General features: G+C 37.0%; 1 protein-coding gene across 15 annotated transcripts in view; it reads left to right on the top strand.

The window, feature by feature from the left end:
- Nucleotides 1–27,553, top strand: part of LOC131439077 (myb-like protein Q) — a 236,963-nt gene that overhangs the window by 134,943 nt on the left and 74,467 nt on the right. The window contains exon 1 of one of the 15 annotated variants that reach the window (XM_058609651.1): nt 4,575–4,590. The exons of the other annotated variants lie outside the window; for them this stretch is intronic. The gene's annotated coding sequence lies outside the window, so the exon portion shown is untranslated. Of the gene's footprint in view, nt 1–4,574; nt 4,591–27,553 lie in introns of those variants that run through there. 15 annotated transcript variants of the gene reach the window in all.

Genomic DNA, 27,553 nt, shown 5'->3' with positions numbered 1-27,553 from the left:
CCAGAAAATCAAACAAACGCTGGATTATTGCAATTTTCTGATATCGTGGACTGGATATTAACAGCCTTCAATATTATCGATCCTCTAAAAAGCCTTCTAACTGCTCTACTGCCAACAGTAAGGACATTTTTCAAACAGTTGACTGAACAATGACCCCTTCTTGCAGCGATTGTACCTTTTGATAAATAATTTACCACTGGGATTCAAAGATATGATCATTGTGCGTAAGTGGAATTGCAAAAGTATCATCTCAAAACATGATTCTCCCAAACACTTAATACACACTCGTAATCGCGATATATTCTCCTTGAGTGAAATTTGGCTTACGTATAACATCAACCTTGACTTCCATAATTTCAACATAATCCGTCTGGATCGAGAAGACTCTTATGGAGGGGTATTTTTAGGGATCAAAAAGTGCTATTCATTTTATCGTATCAACCTCCATTCGACACCGGGAATTGACGTTGTTGCTTTCCAAATTAATATTAAAGGCAAAGATCTATGTATAGCTTTGATCTACATTCCTCCCAGAGTCTCGATAGGGCATCGTCGGCTTGCAGACATCATAGAACTTCTTCCTTCGCCGCGGCTGGTTTCAGAGGACTTTAAGGGGCGGGTAGGGTCTAACACTTTTGAAGAATTATCATTTATTATTTTCTTTATATTTTCTTATAGTAAAACATTTGAAGTATTTTCTGTGGAATTTTCAAGCCTATTGGAACGAATTTCTGGAAGTTATGGACATTTATCTATGGCTATCTCATTCTACGAAGAAGTAAGAGCTCGGCGCAAAGACCCAAGATTTCTACTTCGATTGACTTCAAAACTTGACAAAACATTCTTGAAATAATTCGTTATAATAGATTATAAAAGAAAAACGTGCTTAATCCACCTAGCAGTGAGATGATGATACCTGTTTTTATCAATCTGCATGTGTTTTCTGCATGAATATTCTTCGGTGTTTCAGTTTTCATGTGATTATTCTAATGGCAATTAGAGATTTTAATCACTTATTCCTCTATAATGTCGAAACTGCAAATCGGATCGAATTTGAATCTAAAAGTGTAACAATCGATTAAACATTCCATGATATGTCGAAGTAATTTACACTTTAGAGTTTAGGATAACTTAAGATACTTCCAGAGCCGGTATTCAGGAACCAACTTAACCCAAACCGATTCGTATGGCCATATGACGAATAAATTACTATATTTTTGAGTCCAACTTTAAAGCTTTTCGGGATTGTCATCTTCTATATCGGTTTGAATTTTAAAAATTCATCATCCTATAATTCCAGAATCGGAAGTCAGAATTTTATAAAATTGGATTTTAAAATAAATCCAATTTTATCCTTTGAACTTTTGTTTCTGAAATTCGATTTGGCTTTTTTTGAGAAAACGATTGAGCTTTGAGAAACGATTCGATACTGGAACCGGAATTCGAAATTCGGTGTAGCAGAAGTCAGACAAATTCACCTGAGTAGCTGTATAGTTTTCATTTGTTTCAAAATGTTTGAAAATCAATGTAGGAATCGTAGTTCGAATTAAATTTTTAGGTGCCTTCCGCAACGAAAACTGAATACAACCAAAAATGAAATATGTGTATTTGGTTATCGACTATCCAAATCTGTTAACACGATAAACCTGATAAATTTATGTGAAATGGACATTTTTATACTAATCACCCTATATCTCCGAAACCGGAAGATGGATCTGACTGAAAAACAAGATGTTTTAAAGAATCATAAAACTTTTCATTTGAATCTTAAATGATTCTTAGATTTCATTTGAATCTTAGATCGGTTCATCCATCTACGTGAAAAATGAGTTACATAGTTTTAATTTCGTTAATTCGTTTTAATATCATCCTGTAGTTCCGGAACCAGAGGTCGGAATCAAACATAATTCAGGAACCTTGTTTGGGAGTATACGACTTTTCATATGAATGTGAGTTTGTAGAAAACGGTTGAGTCATCTCCGAAAAAAATTGAGTGAAATTATTTGTCACACACGCATTTGCTGATCTCGACGAACTGATTCGAATGGTATATGCCTGTTATGTTCTTCCAGTTTTATTGCTGTAAGTAGTTTAAATCAATATAATTATGGAATTGCTTTCAACTCGAAAATTCTGCCATCATCTGGTTTTCATATGCCATATTCGAACGACTATGTTGCCAAAAACGAACCGTGCTAAAATCGGTCCGAGGCAAAATATCATGCTGTATACAGTCTTTTGGGTACTTAGAAACAAATGTATGTAACAGTATAAAAAATCGTGTTTTATGTTGCTCCCATTTCTTTGCCAGACAGCGCTCAAAACTTCTACTGCTGGAATAGGGGAAAAAGTCGCTCACACAAAAATTTCGATATCTCCGTTAAAAATGGACGGATTTTAACAGTCTATGGCTTGTTAGATAGGTATTACCGTGCGGAATCTAAGTCTGAAAATATATTTTGTTTTCAAGGTCAATTGTGACAGATACTGTCAAAAAACTGAAAATTTTGACATAAAGTTTCGTATAACTCAAAAAGTAAACATCCGATCTGAAAACCATTCAATAGAGTTCTGGGTGACGGTGAGACCTTTCATTTGCGACTAGTTTGATCAAAATCGGTCCAGCCATCTCTGAGATCTCGACCTCTTAGTTGACAACACACATACAGACACACACATACACACACACACACACACACACACACACACACACACACACACACACACACACACACACATTTGTTCAGTTCGTCGAGCTGAATCGATTGGTATATGACACTCGGCCCTCCGGGCCTCGGAAAATTTTTCTAAAGTTTGAGCGAATTCTATACCTATTTTTTATATTTATAAAAAAGGTAAAAATATGATTTTTTGAAAATGTTAGACCCTACTTGATCCCTGGAGTAATAAATTGTTTCCATTGATCTCATAGACAAAAAACTTTAAACGCATTTTTCTCGAAAGCAGGTTTTGAAAGTCCGTGTCCATCGTCAGTCAAAAACTACTGCATCATTTTTTTCCAATTTTGCACATACTTTCTACATAGAAGAAACCAGACCCCAACGTTTTCTTTTTCGTTGTTTGTTACTTTGGGAAGGTTTAACAACTACAAAATGGCGGATTTTTTCGTGAAAAATCGTAGTTTTTACTTTGAACAATCATCAAAAATTGAAAAAAAATTTAAAAAAATCAAATTTCTACTCTAACTATGCTGCGTTCATTTGTTCACTTATGATTAGTCAGCGCTGAGATACAGTGGACACCGCAAATCATGATTTTAAAGAAGAGTCCTCAAAAATATCTCTTCACCGACTAATTTCTCAATATTTTTCCACGATAAATGTTGTTCGAATGATGCTTTTTATCATGCAAAACATTTGAACTTATTTTGTTGAACGATAATTCTGGTAAAAATTCGTGAAAACGATGATTTTTTTCATCGTTTAGACCATACTCACCCCGTGGTTGTATCCGAGAATTTCCACTATCTGTACATACAAAACACGTCGGAGAATTAATAAAAATAAAATAATCTTTTCAGAGCAGTAGTGACGTTACCGAAATATAAAATGTGAACAAGTTTACATGAGCTTAATAAACATGAACTCTTATTCGATATTTAAACCAGAAGAATGCCGGAAGATCAGGGCTGTGTGAAAAAGTCATCGCGCTTTTTTGTGCTCTCAAGGATGACCAGTTAATTTGACCTTTGAATTTCCAAAGCTTTGTAAATATCATCGCAAAAAAGGAGCATAATTTTTTGTTCCTCTCATTCAATCAATTGCAGCTACTTGTTTTGCTTACTTTGAATCTAGAAGGAAGTATGCGCTTGGGGGAACTATGAAAAAATACATCATTCGTGTTTCGCCAAACAGATGATGCTGATGTTTTCAAAATCGTTATGAAACAGTTTGTTATCTCGTTACATTGTGGTGATAGTAATCATAAAAAATTTTACATTTATTTATAATTTATTATGAGAGTTGAACGAATGGGTGTGCTCTACTCTACAGTTTAATTTTTGAACAACAAATAACCGAAAAGAATGCAGGCGAAATTTATTTCGAAAACTAGGACGAATTACCGAAATAAATTCTATCTCATTCTCCGAATATTGCACTACAAATATAAATCAATGAAACCATTTATTCTGCAGTTTCAATATACATGGTGTCAGATTTTTTGTAAACCACAAGCAATAGGTTATAGACTTTAAGTTTAAATAAGAGAAATTTCACAGCTAGAGTAACAGCAAACACATCAAATTCAACTAATTTGCTTCAAGTTGATTATTCTTTGATTGACTAAACCAACATGATTCTTGACATTAAAACTAAAGCTGATAGAATTTTAATATATTTGTGAGCAGTAGGTCAATCGTGTCACTGCTGAACTGTAATCCGACACGTCTTTAAAACCTTTTTACCATTATTATTACTTGGGTGACCCATTGAATAACTGTGTTGCATATTAATTCGCGAACGTCATTCCCTCATTTGATTCTCTTACATGAACCACAAGCCAATGCTAATATACAGCTTGTTTTTTTTACAGGTGCGTATCAACCCGATCGATTTGGTTCAGACTTGAGTGAGTAGTAGCATAGTATAAATTAGCATTTTGGAACAAAAAGATCGGTTTCGAACGGTTATTGAATATTCAACGTTCATTGATAGAACTAACATCCAACTGAGAGTTTCATTACTCTTCCATGCCTTTATCAGTTTTCCCTCATCATCAGCGAGTATCCAATTGAATTGTAAATCACTGGTAAAGTCGTTCATAGAATGCGATGATATAATAATATTAGCAAATTGCACAGTAAAGTGATCTAGCCAGTGGCGTTTGCCATTTTCATTCACAACGTCTATTTCCCTATAGGAATTAATCATGATAACAACAGCATGGGCATTCGAATGCTGTAACGGCTCGTACCTTCAATTCATAAAGTTACCGTTCGAACCGCCACAGTAAGCAAAAACATCATGTTTTGTGTAACTATAAATTGTGTTTCTTTATGTGTGTAATTTGTCCACAAAATGGTGCATTGTGATTAACCGAGGTATACCTGGAGCCTCCAAGGTGGTCAGCCGCTAACTTTCAGTTTCATTGAATTATGATGTGGCCTAGGTACCATGGGTTATTGATCGGTGTATTGAAATATGATTTCGTTGCGGCCATTACGTAGTGACTAGTGCCCAATAAAAATGCTGCATTAGGAACAGTGATAGATTCGATGCATGTTAAGTTTTCAATATTTCAATCGATAAGTATATATCAGATTTCATCGATAACTATATTATTAGAGAACATGACCCCAAAGATTCAAGTTCGAACTTCGAATACTTCTTGCAATAGAGTTCTTTGAATTTACTCGCGCTCAGCCATTCTTCAAAAGTGTTTAAACTTTGAAACGATAAAAATGTGATTGAGGCAATCATTCCGATTCTGTGCTTATTTTGTAATGTACTGAACACAGAAATGCATGAACCTAAGAGATGTATTGTTTTCCTTTGTTCTTTTTAACTAAAACAACATAAAGAATGATTTTTATATTTGTGTGTTTATACGTTCACGACAAGCAAATAATTGTTATGCTTAATATAAGTTTTAAACAATAGGAGACGGGTATAGTGTAACGGGTAAGTCGACGCCTTTCACGCAGCTCACCTGGGTTTGATTTCCAACCCCGCACATAGAACCAGAAAGTTTTTCTGGGCCGAAAAGGTGAATAACCTTAAAACTAAATTTTCTGAAGTATTTCGGGCACAAACCGATCAATAGAAACTCATATAAAAAATAGTTGCTGCCATACACCATCTCATTTGTAGTACTTGGGACTTGAGTACTGGAAAAATTTTCCATGAAAAATATGCGCTTAGTCGGTTCACCAACCTTTTTGGGTAGAAATCAGATTCTTTGCATAAAAAATAGTGCTAGTGTGTATCATATTTCCTCCGTTTTTTTGTCAGTCAATGTTACGGTAGAACATCAAAATTATGGACATCAATTTTTCTGTAATGCTAATAACATTCAAACAATGAAGGAAAAAATTCTGTATCCCAGAACAAATGTGTCATAAATATACCTTAGAACTACAAAATTTGATATGAGTGAAACAGTCATCCGATGAACACTCACACACAAAACTAGTTTATTAATTCAGAGAGGCATTGATTATATCAGTCATAAACCAGCTACTGGGAATATACTCCAAACCGTGAAAATTTTTGGTTTCTATATTACTGATCATCGGAGCTAGGCAATCAAGCTAAGTTTTGAGTTGTTTCGTTTCACTATATATTCATTCTGTGCGCAAAACATGTCTGTCACCTCATCGTTGTACGCGTACAGCGTTGTACAGAAATCATTGTACGGAAATCACATGTCTGTCAGGGGTATTAACGGCTATCGCCGAGACAAGGCAACCTTAGCTGCAGGTAAACAGAACCCGCCTGCGCCAATAGCAAAGGCTGGTGTACAGCCAATATTCGAGGCGTTCCCGACTTGAAAGCAGTCGAAGAAGGCCATCCCATTCATACGCACAGTGGTGAAGATACACAGAAGTGCGAACACATAGAAGTGCAGTGACACAAAGGTGCGCAGACGAAGGGGTGCAAAGGCACAAATGTGCTAAGGTATGGAGGTGCTAGCAACCACCAGGTATCAGTTTGTATGGTGTACAGTACCGGTTGCGGTGGACAAAACGAGACATTATCGTGTGGTGCTACACAAGAAGAACCGCACTTATTCGTCAACAAGAGCTATAACGCTGTATCTAAGGCCAGGTACAGGCAGCGTACACACAAAGCTTAGCGAAGACCACGACGGCAGAGCAACGGAGATAGAAGACAGCAAATTCTAAATAGTTGGTGCGAGTTTCACGCCGAGTGGAAACCAGAACGCGACTAGCAGGTGGATCTAAGATTTTATTTTATTTCACTTCAAAGTATATTGTTGCTTTATATGCTTCAGTTGAGATCAATTATTTAAGCATATTTATGTAATGGATGAGAATTCAGGAGATCCATCTCTGCCACCAGGCGAAAATTTAACGGTTCCTAACTTGCATATAACGAAGTTTTACAATGAAACTTCGGCGTAAATGAAGGCATTAAATTTATTCCAGATATGTAGAGAATTGACATCACGATTCTCTGCTACGAAAGAGGTAGTAAGAGTCCATAAATACAAGATCCGTGTTGTAGTCGATTCTTCGAAGCAGGCTAACGAGATTGCTGTTTGTGAATTATTTACCCGCGAATATCGCGTATATATTCCTTCGAAAGACGTTGAAATAGACGGTGTTATCACGGAAGCCGGTCTTTCGATTGAAGAGTTGCTTGAGCATGGAGTTGGTCTTCTTACTGTAATGGTTTTATTTACTGTGGAGAGAGTCCTCATGATCTTTCAGTACGCGCCGCATTTAAGTTGCGTAAAGACAAAATGAAGCTTTTTCTAAAAGCACGGTCTAAGCGCACATATGCAGAAATGCTTAAAACGATCATTGATGTCCCACCTTTGGAAACCGAAATCGATTTTCAAATCTTGCGAGGCCAGAGGAATCTGGCCCTGACGGAAATAGTGAAGACACCTTGTATGTCACTCCTCAAGTGTCTGTTAAGAGGAGATTGCCAAACCACAAATTACCAAAAAAACCACAAACCTTCAAAAAAAGGTTAAATTTAAAAAGCAAAATTTAAAATCAAAAACTGTGCCTCCTCGTTTGTCAAACTCACAAAGCCCTCCCTGCTTCACGATTGATTCTGGGAGATTTCAATTCGAACGGAATTATGTGGGGTTCCGTTTACAATGATAACAGATCATCCTTCGCAAGTACAACAAGTGGCATATGTATTTTTAGAAGAAGCATTTGATTCAGTTTCCATTGATGTTCTTTTAGACAAACTCCATCAACATGGACTTCCAGCGATTATAAATGATTATTTGCACAACCTTTTGTCAGAGAAACGCATGTATTTTTCACATGGCGATTTGCAACATTTAGAATTAGCTACATGGGTCTTCCGCAAGGTTCATACCTCAGTCCGCTCCTCTATAATGTTTACGTGAATGACATTGACAGCTCTCTAGTAACCCCATGTACACTAAGACAATTGGCAGATGATGGCGTGGTTTCAGTTACTGGACCCAAAGCTATTGATCTGCTAAAACCATTGCAACATACCTTAGATAACTTGTCTTTTTGGCCCACGCAGCTTCAGCTTCATATGATGGAAAGAATGATCCAACAGGTTTTGACTTTCAAATACCTCGGGGTGTGGTTTGATTCCAAATGCACGTGGGGAGGACATATTAGGTATCTGATAACAAAATGCCAACAAAGAGTAAATTTTCTTCGAACAATAACAGGATCTCGGTGGGGTGCTCATCCGGAAGATCTTATAAAATTGTATCAGACAACGATAGTTTCAGTGATAGAATATGGATGCATTTGCTTTCGTTCCGCTGTAAACTCTCATATTATCAAACTTGAGCGAATTCAGTATCGTTGTTTTTTTCGAATTGCCTTAGGCTGCATGCATTCGACACATGCAATGAGTCTTGAAGTTCTGGCTGGAGTTCTTCCATTGAAAGATCGTTTTTGGGAGCCTTCATCGCGACTGCTAATAAGATGTGGGGTACTGAGTCCCCTGGTTATTAATAACTTCGAAAGGCTAGTTGAGCTTCAATCTCAAACAAGATTCGTGACAGTATATTTGAACAATATGTCGCAGGAAATCGACCCTTCAAGATATATTACTATCCATACCTAACTCAACTTTATTTTTCGACAAATTTATGCAGTGCGTGGAATCCCGAAAGACATACGCTCAATGGAAATCCCACAAATATTTACAAGTAAGTTCAGGCATATTGACTCTGAGGAAATATTTTACACGGACGGATCACGAATTGGAGAGGCTACTGGGTTTGGTATATTCAACAATAATGTTGCAGCTTCATTTAGGCTTCAAGAACCTGCATCTGTTTATATAGCAGAGTTCATTATAGTTTAAGCGTAATCGTCACATTATCTCAAAACAATTATTTTCTCTTCACAGATAATCTGAGTGCAATTGAAACCATTCGCTCAAACGCTGCTGGCAAAAATGAATCGTATTTCTTGGGCAAAATAAAACAGTGCCTGAACGACATATTGAATAATAATGATCAAATCACAATAGTTTGGGTCCCGCCTCATTGCTCCATTCCAGGCAATGAAAGCACCGATATAGTAGCAATTGTGGTGCTATTGAGGGTGATATTTATGACAGATCGATTGATTTTAACGAATTCTATAGCGCGTTTCGCCAAAGAACACTTTCCAGCTGGCAAGCTTCTTGGGATAGAGATGATCTGGGTCGGTGGATGCACTCAATTATTCCTAAAATATCGACAAAGGCATGGTTCAGGGAACTGGATGTGAGTAGAGACTTCATTCGTGTGATGTCCAGACTCATGTCTAATAACTACACGTTAGATGCACATCTCCTTCGAATTAGACTTTACGGGACTAATCATTGTGCTTGTGGCGAAGGTTATCGCGATATTGATCATGTCGTTTGAACATGCGTGGAGTATCATGATGTCAGATCTCAACTAGTAAATTTCTTGCGTACTCAAGGTAGACTATCCAATGTCCCAATTCGCGACATTCTTGCTTGTCGTGACCTTCCTTACATGAAACTACTTTATAATTCCGTTGTCCATTGGAGTTCCAATTTAATTTTTTTTTATGTTTGACTCCTTTCTCTTCTATGAGTTCAACCAATAGCCAGTAATCTTATATTGAATAAAAATGATGAACTGATACAAACAAACCTGAAATAGTTACAAGATCATGTACAAAATAAATGTATTATATTTAAAGTAATTTATAATTGCAAATTGCTTGATAAAAACAGTGTTTGGATAAACTAATGAATACCAACATACCAATATGATATTCGAGATGTATTAGGTTTAAAGTACTATGTATTGTGGATGCCACGGCGAAGAAAAACTTATGTATACTGCCTATGAAATAAACGTTTCAGCAAGACTCGGCACCGTCTCACAAAGCTCGAGTGAACCAAGAATGGCTGAAAAACAACGTTCCGAACTTCATCACGTCCACACAATGGCTCTCGAATTCACCAGATGCGAATCCAATGTATTATTCTCTTTGGGCCATTTTGGAGAGCAAAGTCCGAACTAAAAGATACACCAGTCTCGAGGCGCTGAAAAAAGTTATTGTCCGCGAGTGGGCCAAAATACACCTGCAAGTCTCATTCGGGCAGCTTGCGATTCGTTTTTTGACCGTCTCAAGGCCATAGTCGAGGCAAAAGGTGGTCATATCGAGTAAAAGTGAATTGATTCTGAATTTTGTATTATTTTTACACATTTTGTACTTTGAATTAAGTAAAAGTAATTTTCCAATCTGAATTTATGGCCTTTTTAATTGGTTACACTTCGAGTGCCGGACCCTGTACTATGAACAGGAATAATTTCAATTTCATTGATACTTTCTTCATCACCACCGTGTGGCGCTCTCAGTCACCCGATTAGATATTTTTAGGATGCCAGTCCGCTGAGATTCTATTTATTCATTCTTTGGTGTGCAATTTATTATCTTCACGATCTACATCAAATTTATTTGGATGAATTCCATAGATTCCGTACAGAATGCGAGTGATCTTAGTGAAATTTTCGTGTTTCTCGGAGAAAGCTATGAGAACCTTATTTATCAAAGTTTCGATTACCAATTATCTCAAATCATCGAATCATTGCGACTTAATCATTGTTTGCAAGGTTTTATTTACCTAATTTTGAATTCGCACTCCTATATAAAAAACGTGGTCCAACGCCAAAATGTGTAATACCAGTGTAATTCGGAAAAGTCTTTAAAATCGGTACAACAAACGTTTAATTGTTTATCGGAAAGAAAAAAAACTGGCCGATATGAATTTCCATATAGCGAAAAAGGTCACTATCAAGTAGCTTAAGCTTTTAAGATGAATCCAAACAGCACACGACACACGTACAACAGATTCCGGAACTTCCGTTTTTCACTGACCATCATAAATTTAATATCCCAGAAGAAGTTAGAAGAAGCAGAAAATGTCAAAGTTTTGCCAAAAGTAGTACAAGTCTAATTAGGTCAACTTCGCGCCGAAGGACTTCAATCTTGAAAAGAACTGGGCCACCATAAAGCAGGCGCTTCGGAAAAATCTTATGGAAGTTAAATCGGAGAGGAGATCAATGGATTTCCGCGCAAACAATTTTAGTCCAACCGAGTAGAAAGTAGTGTTAAGAGGAAGGTTCTTCCATTTGGATATGGTATCAAAATTGAGTAAAACGTACATAGTAAAAGTATCTATATAGTATAATATCTTTGATATGATTCCCTCAAAGTTTGGAGATAATCGGTTAAATGGGTCGGTAAATATTTTCTTGTGATAGCATTTGAGTCTGTACACTCTTTATGGAGTAACCTAACGGAAGCTAGAGTTTGTATGAAAAAGGTTCAACAAACAACACAACCATAAATAACGGGGCTACCACATTTGGTATAACTCCGTTGGGCATAATAGTTATTTGGCATAATGGTTATTTGGCATAATGGTCATTTGGCATACTGGTCCTTTGGCATAAAAGTTATTTTGCATAACAGATGATCATAGTGCTTAATGGAAGTTGTTTTTATTCACTTCAATTTTGAAAGGTCTAATGCGGCTACGCCTCTTCGTTTTTAATGACCTGCTGTCCGACCTCGCTGCCGCTCGTTCGGACTTAACTGAGGGATAGCTCCTAAGCAAAGTCTTGGCATTACATTCCTTTTGTTGAATTTCTGCTTTTCTGTTTCAACAGACATCGCAGCCGATTCTTATCGTACATAATCGTTGCATGGCTAGTACTACGATCTTACTGCCACTAAGAATTCTTCCAGGTCATGGCTCGAACATATGACAACTGGCTTGTAAGACCAGCGCCCTATGGCGGGTCGCCGGTGGACTCGCGGCCTTCGGCCGTCTCGACCTGAATCATCTTTGACGAACAGAAGATTGTTCTAGCACTAAGTGAGTTGCTAATATAAAATGACAGTGTGATATTTACAAAAGAATTTTAAAAATAAAAAATAATAATGCCAATTCACCTAATATTATCGAAAAATTCGGACCGACTATAAAACGTCACACATTTCGTTCGAGTTTTCCTTGAAAAACATCACTCAATCGAAAAACAAACGAAAATTTGCATTATATTAAAATATTGCGAATCCAATTATTATTATGACAAATGGCATTATGCCGAATGACCATTATGCCAAATGACCATTATGCCAAATAACTATTATGCCAAATAACCATTATGCCAAACGGCGTTATGCCAAATAACCTTATGCCAAACGGGCCGCCCCTATAAATAACCATTATAATATTAAAAAAGAGATTTTCATAAATTTAGGACGGACTTATTCTGCTATTGCGTGGGGCAGTAATTTAATGGTAGTGTTCATATCAAACAAATATATCCCTTCATTTCTAGCACTCTGGGCTGAATTAGGCGGTTAACGGTGTTTTTGCTAGCTCAGATAATGTGCCAGTCCACCTCGCGGCCTGTGATATACAACAGCACATCAGTTGTGGTTTGATTTCAATGCCTACTTTGTCAGGCCGCGGTCGAGACTTTCATATGACTTTTACGTTCTGCTTTTTTATTGATTTTATCGCAACCGTCTCTCAATTGACCAACGGAATATTAGATAATGGTATTTTGTATTTTCTTTCGGGCACAAAACGCGAGTCCGTTGCGGAGGACTCTCGCATTCATTTGCACGAACCAACGATCGTGATTATTATAGTTATCACCAGTAAGGGTATCTCAAGCGGTGGGTGTGATGATCTGTGCTGCTTCTAATAGGAGTGTTGGATCGATCACGAAAAAAACGGCCAGATCGGCCTCGGCGCGGTAATACCCATTGATTAACAATTTCGGGCATATTATAAATAAACGACGGACATCAGCCGCGGTATCGTGTTCTGCGGACTGAACGAATTGAGTAACAAACAAGGTGTACGAATTTACGATTGACTTTAGCTGTTATATGAAGTTTCCAGCTGAAACGAATATTCAAGGAAGTAACAATTATTTTAATTCAATGACATATGACGCCACGTGAACGCACGTCAATACATAAATGTGAAGATTAGATACAGGTCAATGTATATAATTTATCTCAGTTAAGTAATATAAGAAAAAAGAATTTACCAACATGAGTATACTGCCTTGACCAAAAAGTTCCCGAAATTAATCAGAAAATTAAATATACAGAATTATTCATCAAAATCGATATTGTCCCATTCAAAGTACTCCCCATCGTGACATTGGGGACAATCCAAGAGGAGCCAAATCCAACAAAAGTTGTTTGCGCACGAATCACTTCGAAGCAAATGGTCGCCTGTTTTTTCGGAAGAACGGGTTATGTGGCAACTGTGCCGCCGGAGCAACGTAAGACGATCAATTCTGAATTCTGAATCATCCATCCTTGACAATACGAGCTTTCACACATCAGCGCAAACCAGCGCCTTTTTGACCATCCCAAACGTCGAATTAATGGGCCATCCACCGTACAGTCCCGACTTGGCACCCAATAATTTCTTTTTATTTCCGCATATCAAGATATAATTGCGTGGTCAACGATTTTCGACACCAGAAGATGGTATTGAAGCATTCAAAAACCATGTTTTTGAGGTACCATCTTCACAGTGGCAAAAATGCTTTTCTGATTGGTCCGAACGCATGCAAAAGTGTATCAATCATCATGGAGAATACTTTGTAAAACAATAAAGCCATTCTCACTCAAAATTGTTTGTTCTTATTTGCTATTCCCGAAACATAAGTAGTGGCCCTCGCATGAAGAGGCTTTGGACTGTGCGAGCTACTATAGGCATCGGAGGCATTCATGTCGGCTCGAGAGCTTACAAAAATGCTCTTCGATCGTGGTTAGTAAAGCTTTTGCACAACTGTCTCAACACCTCTAGTCTCAACGAGGCTAGCACATTAAATAAAATACTTTCGAAATCAAAGGACCGTCATGTCGTTTTCTTAAGAACTTCAGATTGTGAATACTTGTTTGATGAAAATGATGTACTTCGCTATCTTTTTAACACCCTCTTCCCAGGATGTATGGAGCCATCACAAACAGTTGTGCCTGAGACTTTTTCGAGTAGTTACGATTCTTTTGACGATTGAATCGGTCAGATGGGCAGTTGAAAATTTTGTTCCGTACAAGTCTCCTGAAAAGGATGGAATTTCCCAGTGTTACTGCAGAAAGGGTATGAACGTTTCAAATATATTTTAAAACAAATTCTTACTTTCAAACTTGCGACAGGATCTATTCCAAGAGCTTGGCAGAAAATAATTGTCAAATTTATTCCCAAAGGCGGTCGCGACACTTATGAAGAAGTAAAGAATTTCAGTTTCAGTTCCCCTCGATCTTTCAAATCCATTGTATCCAATTTTGTATGTAACATTGCGCTCACTTGGCTATGCCGATTTCAACAAACTTAAATTCAAATGAAAGTTCTACATATTACTTCCGGAACCGAAATGGTGAAAAACTCCAAAAACAAAACTTACTTCGATTTCCTATTCAAGGATTGTTAAATCAATTTGTACAAATTTACATAGAAAACTAAATTATACTTATTATTTCTCTACTTTTCACTTAATGGTCCTGAATCTATTTTCTTTCATTCGCATTTTCCGTTGATTGTTAAGAGATTTGTTCAAAAAGCTAAACTACACACTACATACGTTTTTAGATGCCAAGGGCATTTCTTATAGCAAGGATGGAACCAGGATAAAACTCTAGGAATCTGGCATCTAGCTGGTGTTCTTTCGTGACTGGTAGATGGGATCAGGAGGAATTGTTCAGGTGATGTTGGTACTTTCGATGGTGGTCTCATGTTCTTTGATGTGGGTCCGCGGGAAACACCCCCGGGTCACTTCGACCCGGCGGGTGGCCCGCACGTTGGTTATCGACTGAATTTTGTTGAAGAGAAGGAAGGAAACAGAGAGAAGCAGATTCTGTAGCAAACGGATTGAAATAGAGGTAAGGAAGCGAAATGACTTAAGTCGGCAAAAAGATATAATTAGATGGTGAAAAAACGTGGGAGGGGGAGCAGAATAGGCTAAACTTGAGCAAAGCGCATTCAACCAAAAATTAACTCATTACAACTTAGCATTACAATCTCCGGCATACCGGATTTCCTTGCCATAGACGACGGTTTTGAAGGAGTAAGCGATATATCAAAGTGAAAGCATCGCTCTGATTGTTCAATCGATGCAAAAGCGAAGCTGTTGGAAGCACTCGAATCTATAAATAGAAGCGAAATTATAGCTAATGTTCCAGTCCTAGGCGTAGCATGCTAGAGGTAAGTTGTTGCTAGACAGCAAGACAAAAAGGGCCATAAAACGATTTGAAGCTTTAATTGGTATGCTCTGATTATGTGTCATGCAAGCTCGGATGAAATTCCATGTTATGTCGTGTCGCCTGAGAAATTGACAATATCCCAGAGATAATTTTGATTGCTTGAGATTAATTTCTAATTTATATAAGATGAACTCGATTGATAATGAGAAAAAGTTTATCGCTTCAACCGAAATCGCAGAATGGTAGAGAAACTTAACGCTATAAAAATAACTGCTTGAATACAAAACTTGAACACAAGCTTGGCAAAGAGAAGCTTTAATATCAAAATCCGTATCGCAAGTATGTACAAAGATATAATTGCATACATTTTAGATACTGGTGTAATTTCATCGGCTATAAAACAAATACAAATCAAGACAAACGATGTTCTGTGTTGGTTCCTAATCAAGATCAATTTAAGCAGACTCACGTGCAATTGCGGAAAAGTGTGACGATTGATTGAACTGTTTGATTGTAGATCATTAGAAATTTTGGTTGCCTTGTTGCACATCAATGGCTCGAACAACCCCATAGGGCTAATCCTTGTATTTTTTAAAATAAAAACTCGCGTTCAAACTTCACGTAGTCGATTGAGCCATGTTTCTATCAGATAAAATAATTATTTTACTATTGGATCTCGTCGTCACCCTTTTTCTAGGGTAGCTTCCATTTCTTTCTTGCGATGATTGATGGGTACTTTGTTCGTGGCTCGTCTCGTCATCCATTGCCGTATCGATGGTATCGTTGTTGGTTTCCGTTTTTTTTTCGTTTACCTTGTAATTCGCAGTCTTGGGCTCGTTGTTAGTTGCTGTAGACCGCCTTGTTGTACATTTATTGCAGTTGCTGGTTGGTTTGATGGTGAAACAGGAGTACCGCGCTCACTAGTTTCCGTTGTTGAGCGGTTGTCCTTGTTTCTGTTTGAAGATGTCCTCTTCGCAGTTTCAGTGCAAGGTTTGCCGTAGTTTGCAGGTTGTTCACAAAACTGACATGTAACCAGTTGATTTTCATACGTAATCAGCGTTTTACACGGATGTATCCCGACTTGATCACAAATGATGTAAGATGGAATTGCTTTACGTAGTTCCATACGTACCACTTGCACGCCATTCCGGATATCCAGGAAAATATTCCGCCATACTTCCCTTTCGATGGAAAGAACTTCACCGTACTGCGACATACTTTCTCGAACGAACTGATCACTGGTCTACGGGGGAAGGTCATGTACGCGTACTTCTATGGCATTGTCCATAATGTACACAGAGATTTTATATTTAACATTGTCATGATGAACACTGTGCACCCCGTTATTAACCGAAGCAAATGTAATTGCATCTCTTTCAAGTTTGAACATAATGTACACACAGTTAGACGCCTTGTTGAATTGCATCTCACTTACATCATTAACGTTTAGGTGCATTCGTTCTTTAACAACTTAACGCTCAAGGGAAATATGTTTCATTTCTATAAAAATCGTTATAGATTCTTCAATTACTATCGATGTTTTTGCCTTTTTCATTTAGAAAGGTTATACATCACTAGAAAAAATTGTGTCATATACCATTCGACTCTGTTCATCGAGCTGAGCAATGTCTGTGGCTGTGTGTAAAAAACACGAAAACTGTGTGTAAAAAACACGTAAAAAATTCTAAACTGGTTTCAAAACTACACAAATCGATAGTCATTATCAGTAGGCAACCAAACAAACAGATTCCGGCTATCCTGGTTCTCGGTATTCGGTGCCGGAAGCACCGGAAATAGTGGTCATATATACCAAAATGGATCTCACTCACTTTTCTCAGCAATGGTTTAACAGATTTCCACAAACTTGGATTCAAATGAAAGGTCTTCCGGTCCCATACGGAATTTCTGAATTTCATCTGAATCCTACTTCCGGTTCAGAGGTTATAGGGTAAAGTGTGTTGAATATTGTACACCGTCACTTAAACCGGCGAAACAAAAACCGTAAAAAATGTTGTAAACTGGACTCAAAACCGTTATTCCCAATCTGAGGCTCAAATGAAAGGTCTTATGGTCCTACCAAAAATTACTGCATATTTTCGGATACAACAAACATTTAAATCGTCATTTAGAGTGCGACGGCAAAATTGTATAAAATCCTCAAAATTTGAATAAAAACTAGTAGCGTTTGTAAGTCATGTTAGTTGGTGGCCGTATAAACCGACTTCGATTATACCGGTTATCGGGTTCCGGTGCCGGAAGTGCATATAATAGTGAACCTACTTCGTTTTCTCGAGAATGACCTTTGCGAGCAAAGCACTGTTTCATTCTGTATGTTATACTAGTAAATGCACAACAAATCCTTGGTTTCTTTCAAAAATCGAAGAGAAAAATTCTGAATAGAATACCACAATATTATGCATGAGAAAGGCATCATTACACCACTAGGTGGATTAAAACTTTTTTTACTGAATGTTAAAGAAAACTTATTTCCAAAGCGACAAATGTGTTTCTGAACGAATAAGTAAAAAGAAATATCAATCTTCATTGCACTAAAGAAGTTTGTGCAAAATGACGTATAGAAAATAGAAAAAATGACGTATAGAAAATTTCCACGAGATGATTTGTTAAAGAATAGCGCGTCAAATATTTTACAACTGTTGGAGAAAAAAGAATCAGTTGCAAGCGACTAACACCTTTCCTCCTTAACTCCAATTAGAACTCCACTTGATTGTCCAGTTGTACCTTCGATGATGCCCTGATGCAATTATATGGTTGATATAATATAATATAATATAATATAATATAATATAATATAATATAATATAATATAATATAATATAATATAATATAATATAATATAATATAATATAATATAATATAATATAATATAATATAATATAATGGCCCTTATTACCGTTCTCACTTCCACTTTCACATTCACTTCACTTACATGTCACTTCACTTGATTTTCCCTATTACCAGTATCACGCATAGTGAAGTGATCACTGTAGTGGAAAAAACTCATTTTTTCAACGAAATGTTGGTGGCGTGATGTTCATAATGACATCAAGTTCATCCAAATAATTACTTTTGTCTTTGAAGCGACTTCCGTGCTAAGGACCTAAATTCACTCCACTCGATTTTCATCGTGAAGTGATACCGATAATAAGGGTCACAATCACTTCACTTGATTTTCACCGTGTAGTGATACCCGTAATAAGGGCCAATATAATATAATATAATATAATATAATATTATATAATATAAGTTCGCTTTCACATTTCATCCAAGTCAGTCGATAAAACAAAACCGCTTACGTTCGGGACAGAAGAAACCAAGTACAGTATTGTGTAGTGAACAATAGAACGACCTCGAAATAAGTGAACCAAACGAACAAAAAATACCGCCGACACGAAAGAATACAATTGTTGTTGACTTCATGCAGTGCAAAATTCGACCTTCGATACGAGAACTTGAAGGTTTGCTCAAGGAGCAAATGCATCTTGACATTAAACGTGTGCATTTACTTCAATGCAATAAGACGAATAATGTTGTTTACATCCAGTTTTATAAAGAGTCACCAACAACAGTGAAGCATCCCCTTCAACAAAACCATCCAACGTATCCTCTATAGAACAAAGTACACCAGCTGCAGTTAACAACTTACCCTCCAACCAACCAGTAACTGCAAACAATGTACAACAAAGCGCATCTTCAGCAACTAGCAACGAAATAAACAACAATACCACGGCAATGGATGACGAGACGAACCACGAACAAACTGTCCCTCAATCCTCGCTGGAGGGAAATGGAAGCTCCTCTCCCTTTAGAAAAAGGGTGACAACGAAATCCAACTAAAAAAAAATTATTCAAAAAATCGGCTCAATCGGCCACGTAAAGCTTGCAAATAGGCCTGAATAAAAATATCTTTAAAATAACAAAAAAAAAATTAAGTAATATTATATTATACAGTATAATGTAATATTTGTTTATTTAAAATAGACGTCGTTTATTTTATCCCGGTTTTAACTATTTATTTGTAATAATAATAATAATTTGTAATAATCTATCTGACAATAGGTGTCATAAAGAATAAGATCTAAAAATTGTTCTACTTAGCTCAATTATCACGGAACACAACACGAAAAAGGTCAAGTAAATCAAATTGGACGACAAATCGAAATAAAAAAACTCAACAAACTTGTTGAATTGTCGGCATATGGATCTAAATGGTTCATGCTATCCGTATACTGTGCACTGTGTCTCAAGGAGCAAGAGATTGCGCTGTCGAAGAGATCTTCCGGAGGCATACACATTCATTCGTTCGAGTAATGCGAGGCTGAAAAGCTTAGTGTCGTCAGCATAGAATAAATGGCATTCCGGCGGTAACATTGTTGATACATCATTAATGAAGATAGAGAACAGTAACGGACCAAGGATACTTCTTTGAGGCACTCCTGAAAGATTCGTGAAAGTCTCCGACTGCAAGACACAGTTCATGTTCCGTAAACAATTCGAAGTGAACTGTAAAAAAATCGTCGAAACCGAACGTTTAGGGAAAAATTGATGCTGCTGGGTCTCAATATAATTTCTGCAACAGGCGAACAAGATGTTGTTAATAATAATCTCAAACAGTTTGAAGCATGTACAGAAGGAAGTGATGCCTCAGTAATAAGCAACATTGCACTTGTCGCCTTTTTTGTGAACCGGAAACATAAAGGACGACTTCCAACATGTAGGAAACTCACTTTGTTGAATCGAAAGATGGAATAGCATTGCTAACGGCAACTCAAGGCGACTGAACGAAGAAATTCCATCAGGACCAGCAGCAAATGATAGCATTACTTTGTTCTAGGCTGCAATAACCATACCCTCCGTTAAGTTAGGCAACTCGAAATTAAATACTTCTCGTGGTAATCCAGCTGTTGCTTCGGCTATCTGCTTTGTTGTGGCGAATATTGAAGCACGTGTGTGTGAACATCCTCACCCGAATTTGATCTCTCTACGAACCTGCATAACAAAGCATTAGAGAGAAATGTCATTAGATTTCATTGCCGAGGTCTGCAAAAGCTTCAGGTGTCAGGTCTAGAAGTGGTCATAAATGCAAATGGTGGGCATATGAGTGAAGAGGAAGCTTAATCTTCTACGAACATTTTATGTTAATACTTGTTATGTTTAAAGTTGATAAAGATACTAAGCCCCAATGAAATTAAAAATGTTTGAGTCTCATTATTTTCTGACGCATACTGTAATAGGAAGATTTAAAAAAAATGACAATATAAATTCGATTCACAATAAAACCATTTTTGATTTTAACTAAATTTTGTCTCAAGCTCAGTTTGGACAAGACATAGTTATTGATGGAATTTTGTTCCTTGACAATGCCCATCTTGCAATATATGAACGGTTGGTCGGTACCGTAATCACCTATCTTGGGATAAAAATTCATCGAAATGAAAAAGTTTTCTTTTGTAAACCGAGGTAACGGCAGGATGATAATAAAAAAAAACAAAACCTCACTGTATTTCATTTATTTTTATTCATTTTAGAATTCTTTAATGTGATTCTAAGGATGGCTGGAATCGTCTAACACAGGGTTCAAAGCAACTTTTTTTTGTTGATAAAATTTAGCAAGTGTGTGCTACTGACATATTTCGATGAAAATTTGTGAAGTGTAGAAACTATCAGAGCGTAGTGGCATAAACAACAATCTATCAGAGTAGCAGCCACACTTTAATTGCATAAGTAAAGGGAAGTGGTACCTAGTTTGCGATCAAACGATTATTGCTTACCGAACCGTGTTGTCAAGTAGATATACATCGGGTATTGGCGAAGCCAAGTAGTTCTCTACTCTACCAGAGGACATTTATACCGTCCAATAATATGTGGTGAATGTAATTCGTTGGGTGAACTTAAATCAATACAACGATTTAATACTTGCTGCTAATGCTAGCAGCTATGCGAATCGTTCCAATTCCCGGGCTGGCGGTTCAATGCATAGGGCACTGGTCTAACAAGCTAGTTGTCGTATGTTCGAGCCCCGACCTGGAAGGATTCTTAGTGTAAGTAAGATCAAAGCACCAGCCATGCTATGGTTCTGTACGCTACCACTTGAACCGTTGAACTTTAAATTTTCCAAATTTTATCTTCGCAATCGGTAGTAAGGTTATTTCCATTGATCCATGACGAATGATTACTACACTCAGTAAACGTTCCATTCCATTCGCTTGATTTATATTTCAACCAATTGAAGTCAATTTTCACTTCCAACAACTGCTAGTTACTATCAACCAAAGTAATACAGTACATCTTTTCCGCGGCAGTGGTTTACTCGAAACTAATTGGTCTTGGATGGCAACCATCCGGGTATATACTTGAGCTATAAAAATCTCTTTTCCTCGCGTGAATACCCTTACTAATACCGGCCATACACAAGACTAATAGACTCGTGGTTTGCAATAACCTTCAATCCTGATAGTACTAATGGTCGCACGTCACAACAAAACATTCACAGTAGTACTGAATAGCAAACACAAAACCATTCAAAATCACAAAACTTGACCTATGCTACCTTACCTAGGAATTGAATCAAAACTACATGCTTGATATGGCACCGACGGATTGTCGGTGCAATGTCAAGCATGTAGTTTACCGTTTAATTATGAATTGGTTCATATAAGAGCTCAGGGGAACTGGTATGAAAAACACCGAACGGCCATCGATTGTAGTGTTGTAATAATTGGTTCAGGTTCCAATCGACTTTTTCACCATATATACAAATGGTTTCAGTTCGATTGCAGACAGCCAACGCCGGAAAAGAAAAAGTTCCAAGCGCACAATTCAAGGGTAATATAGCAATATCATGCAAATTTTCTGCATGGTAGTCAATTTGACGTTCTGAAGGTACTTCCAAGCCAGTGAATAATTGGGTGTGACATGGCGCCATCGGTACATACCATAAATTAGGGCCATTGTTCAATTAAACGACGAGTGTTATTACCTTCAGGAGCAGTGGAGAACTGTCTAGGTATGAATTCCTACCCATGAATTGAATAAGTTGAGCAAGTATAACCCGATCGACATGTAATAAAACTATGTTTCATTAGTGTCTTTCAGTGTTCCGGGTGGGAATGAAATCTTTAAAAATTGGTAAAAGACATTCCGAATGTATAGATCTTATTCGTTAATGGCCAAATAATTCTCCTAGAGTCATGGTAAAAAGTTTTGAAATTAACTTTACATCGATTTTACCAGTGAACGTTAATGAGGTAGGCATCATTACACCGTTAGGTTACTCACGTCTAATTTAGTCCATTTCATAAACACTCTTCCTAACCACCATGTGGTGATTCTTCAAGGCGAAAAAATCCCTATGAGCGTCATACTTCTGATTCCGGTGAAACTTTACATAGGGACTTAGAACGACACTCATTGCTTGTTAGCTTATTAGGGATGTTATCGAAAAATATAAAACTTTTCATAAAAAATGGAGATAAAAATTCCCAAAATTCGAAAGAAAACCATCAATGCAGTTAACTTTTGTTGCAAAAATAACCTAATCCATCCAATATTATATTATATTATATTATATTATATTATATTATATTATATTATATTATATTACATTATATTATATTATATTATATTATAAGGAGTGTATCGATAAGTAGTTAGAAACATTCAAACAGTTATTACTCTGAAATTGCTTAATTTTTTGCAGCTTGTTTTGCGGTGACATGTTTGTTTACATGTCAATAACAGCTGCGCAATCGATTGGTTTCGGTACGGTTCTGCACACTTGGTGCTCAGAAAGTGGTGTCACGTACAACGAAATTTCAAAACGGGTGAAATTGCACTACACCAGTGTCAAAAATATTTTCTAGAAGTTCGATAAGACTCTTTCCATGAAGCATTTGCCCCGATCTGGTAGGAAAACGGGTCCCAGCAAGCCCGGTCAGGACTTAAAAGTGGTTGAGTACATCAGGAAAAACCCATCGGCGTCGACGCGGGATTTGGCCAAGCAGTTCAACAGCAGCATCGGGATGATTCAACGGATCAAAGTTCGGAACTCCCTAAAAACGTACAAGAAACAGAAGGTGCCGAAACAGTCCCTGGTACAGAAAGTTCAGGCCAAAACAAGAGCGTGAAAACTGTATAACCTGATTCTACAAAATAAAGACGGATTCATCCTGATCGACGTCGAAACCTACACCAATGAAGAGTCTCGAGCGCTGCCCGGACCGCAATATTATACGAAATCGGTGTACCAGGACCTGGACGACGCTGACACCACGGTGGCGATGGAAAAGTTTGGGCAGAAGGTGTTGGTCTGGCAAGCAATTTGTATCTGTGGTTCGCGATCGTCAATTTTCTTCACGAAGGGCACAAATAACGCCAAGGTGTACGAGGAAGAATGTTTGAAGAAGAGAATGCTGCCACTGTACAGAAAGCATAAGGCTCCTCCTCTCTCCTGGCCGGATTTGGCTTCAGCCCACTACGCCAACTCCGTTCTACAGTGGTTGTCAAAAAATAATGTACAATTCGTGGAAAAGGACATCAAACCAACGAACTGCCCGGATCTTCGTTCAATTGAAAGGTATTGGGCATTTGTCAAGCGGCACTTCCGGAAGGAAGGTGTGGTGTCCCAAAACTTGCAGGAGTTCGAAAAAACTGAACAACTGCCACCACGATAGTCACAAAAGTAACTGTGCAGAATTTAATAAAGAATGTAAAGTAGAAAGTGCGAGCGTTTCACAGAAACTAGGATTTTCTTCAATATAATCAGTGAAATACATAAAAATGTAATTTTTCTACAATATATCGAAAACTGATGTCAAAATATGTTTTTATTCGCTTTTTCATTCAATCATCAATGTTGCTAACTACTTTTCGATACACTCCTTATTATATTATATTATATTACATTATATTATAATATATTATATTCTATTATATTATATTATATTATATTATATTATATTATATTATATTGTATTATATTATATTATATTATATTATATTATATTATATTATATTATATTATTTTATATTATATTATATTATATTATATTATATTATATTATATTATATTATATTATATTATATTATATTATATTAGCATCAGGGCAACGGACGAATTAATGATTCGACAAGGGATTGAGGATGGCCAGCCCAAGTCACTTGAAGGAAGTTTGTTCCCTCCTAAAGGTTTGAAATGAGTCTGACGCTCCTCCTAGATACGCCACTGTCATAATCGTAAAAGCTTCAACATTATGAGCGGAATTTATGATTATAGTATAGATTTTATAGTCATAACTTTGAACCAACGTCAAGGAAATGTTTGAGTTGTTTAAATGCCAAATCAATTAATCAATCCAGATGAGAAGTCATAGAACTATCGAACTGACCAAATTTTCACACACCGGGAACAAAGAACAGTTCTATATTGTACATATAACCAATCCATCATTCTCCGGTTCGGGACTAATCAATCTTAACTAGATCCGGTACGAGATGCTGATTCGGCTAAATCAAACGAAGGACTAGGTGAATGATTTCTTTACGATAATAATTGAGTCGAAAGCCGCACCCACTCCTACAATACACGATATGTTGATGCGTGACCGTTTCACAGCATACCGACCACAAATTCAGCTGCGCCGAGCAGGGCGGTGTCAGGAATACGAAATAAATGTACGGTTTATATTCCTCCATACCCTGCTTCACCGTTAACTTGAGTGTAATCTTTAGTCTAATATTAACTACACTCTTTCGTTGGAACGTTGGATTGTTTGCTAATCACGATGGTTTTTTGTTTGACGATTGAACTAATTAAATGAAAACTTCATACTCCAAATATAAATGAAAAAAGCTACAAATAATGATTTAAGCGCGATTGCTACGTTACTTTACTGTAGTGGGTTCTAAAGAAATATTTAACATATACGAAATTTCGGAAACTGAGTGGTATCACCTGTTGAATGAGTTTATTGCCCAATTATCTTCTCTTATAAACAACGATCAACGCATTTCCTAATATTCAACAGAAAAAAATACATAGATTACCAAGCACACAGTTAGCTTCCAAGGGTACAATATGGAAAATGAGGCAATCCATGCATACCACGTTCTGCAAACCGAAACCGCACGTAAGTACCTGTATTAATAGATCCAACGAAACTTCGACCTCCAACTGGGACACGTCGACCATTCTTTTTATGCGCCCCGTTTAGCACAGTACCTTCTGTACACACTACTTAGAGCGGTGTGTGGTGCGGGAAAGTTTAGTTTTTATTAGGTGTGGGCTGGTTCGCGAAACTGTGTTTTTTTTTCTCTCCATCAAACTGTATCAAACATCTGGTGCTCTTGTAAAATCTTGACGGCGACGTGTTCTAAAACCAAGCAGTGGACCCGAGCCCGAATGCCACCATACAATCCCTTTTTTATCGTAGGCTACTTGAGAACTGCACATGGTCACCAATCGGTAATCTAGTAGAGCCTTCAATGAATCGACGTACAATCAGCATAGTCAGTCCACAACCTGCTGGTCTTCGCATGCGGTTGATTCGGTATCTGAGTTGGCTGAGTGTCCCTCGTTAGTGAAGTGTACCACAAAATACAAATGCGTGTAGATGGAAAATGTTCTCTAGTAACGTGGCGTCCTATAAATCATTACAAAGTTTCCACATGGCGTTATTGAGTGACCGAATACGTAAATGCGGCAATCTGACGGTGGTATTGATAGATCTACATTAAGTTTATGTCAAGTGAAAATCAAGTGTAGTAAGTGCGAAATAATTTGTCTATACATTTATCTAGATCTTGAAGAAACCATTCCAATAACTTTTATCACTTCTGAAATACGTATTTAATAAAAAAGATAATTCTTCTTCCTAAGTGTTGACATCAAAATATACATCGTTAAACGTAAAGTGTGCCGACATAGTCAAGTGTACGGTAGTGGCTTGAAGCAAACAAAAGAGTAAGAGTGTAAATGGGATCATACCAGTAACTAATTGTGCATTCATGTTTCGACCAGACCGAAAACCTTTTTTAGATTGTTATTTTTTATGAGGGAGGGCCTAAAATGATTGCTAAATTCATTATCAATCGTTTTTGGCAGGTAATAAGAATTTGTTCTGGACTGAGCTGTTGTTTAGAATGTCTCTGGACAAAATTTTTCATTAAACTGTATAAGATTGCCATGGCTGTAGGTTTTAGTCAAAAATATATTGGTTGTAAAGCTGTTCTTTTGCTACCCCTGAGTAAAGATGCATTTAAAATAAACCTTCTTTAATCTACCTAGTGGTGTAATGATATCTTTCTCATATTACTTATGTTTTCAAAAATATCGCTAGAAGATTCTGTCAAGATTTTTTTTTCAAACTTGAATAAAATCAAAACTTTTTTTAGTATAAACTACCATCACCTTTTCAATTTATAAACATAGTGTCAAGTCAATATAGATTTAAATGTGTCAACCCTGCACGCCAGTGGCGTACCGAGGAAATTTGGCGCTCGGGGCAAAAAACAAAAAATCCGGAAATCCGCAAAGATCTTCGGAAAGCAAAAAACAGGTTAAACAAAATCCGAAAATCCACAAAGATCTTCGACGAACGAAAAAAAATTGAAATAAATTCACTTATCACGCTGTAATACCGGAACCAAAAGTTGGATTTGGATCAACTTTTCAGGGCCTTTTTTACTAACTTTAAGACCTTTCATTTGCATCTTAGTTTGTGAAAATCGGTTAAGAAACTTCCGAGAAAATTGTGTATGCATTTCATAGATTTGAACATATTGCCTTTTAATTCCGGAATCGGAAAACGAATAAAGATAAAATTCAATAGCGAGCTGTGGGACCATAACGTTTGAATCTAAGTTTGTGAAAATCGGTTACGCCATCGCTGAGAAAAGTGAGTGTCAATTTTGTTAATTTTTGTGTGCATATCATCCTGTAATTCCGGAACCGGAAGTTTGATCGTGGTAAAATTCAATAGCGATCTCTGGGACCATAAGATCTTTCATTTGAATCTGAGCTTAAGAAAATCGGTTCGGTTATCTCTGAGAAAATCGAGCAACATTATTTGTCACATACACTCATACATACATATTTACATACACACAGACATT

Source organism: Malaya genurostris, chromosome 3, assembly GCF_030247185.1.
Source record: "Malaya genurostris strain Urasoe2022 chromosome 3, Malgen_1.1, whole genome shotgun sequence".
In the NCBI taxonomy this organism is placed as follows: domain Eukaryota; kingdom Metazoa; phylum Arthropoda; class Insecta; order Diptera; family Culicidae; genus Malaya; species Malaya genurostris.
Note: the sequence above shows the minus strand (reverse complement) of the source record. Positions and strands in the feature narration are given on the sequence as shown.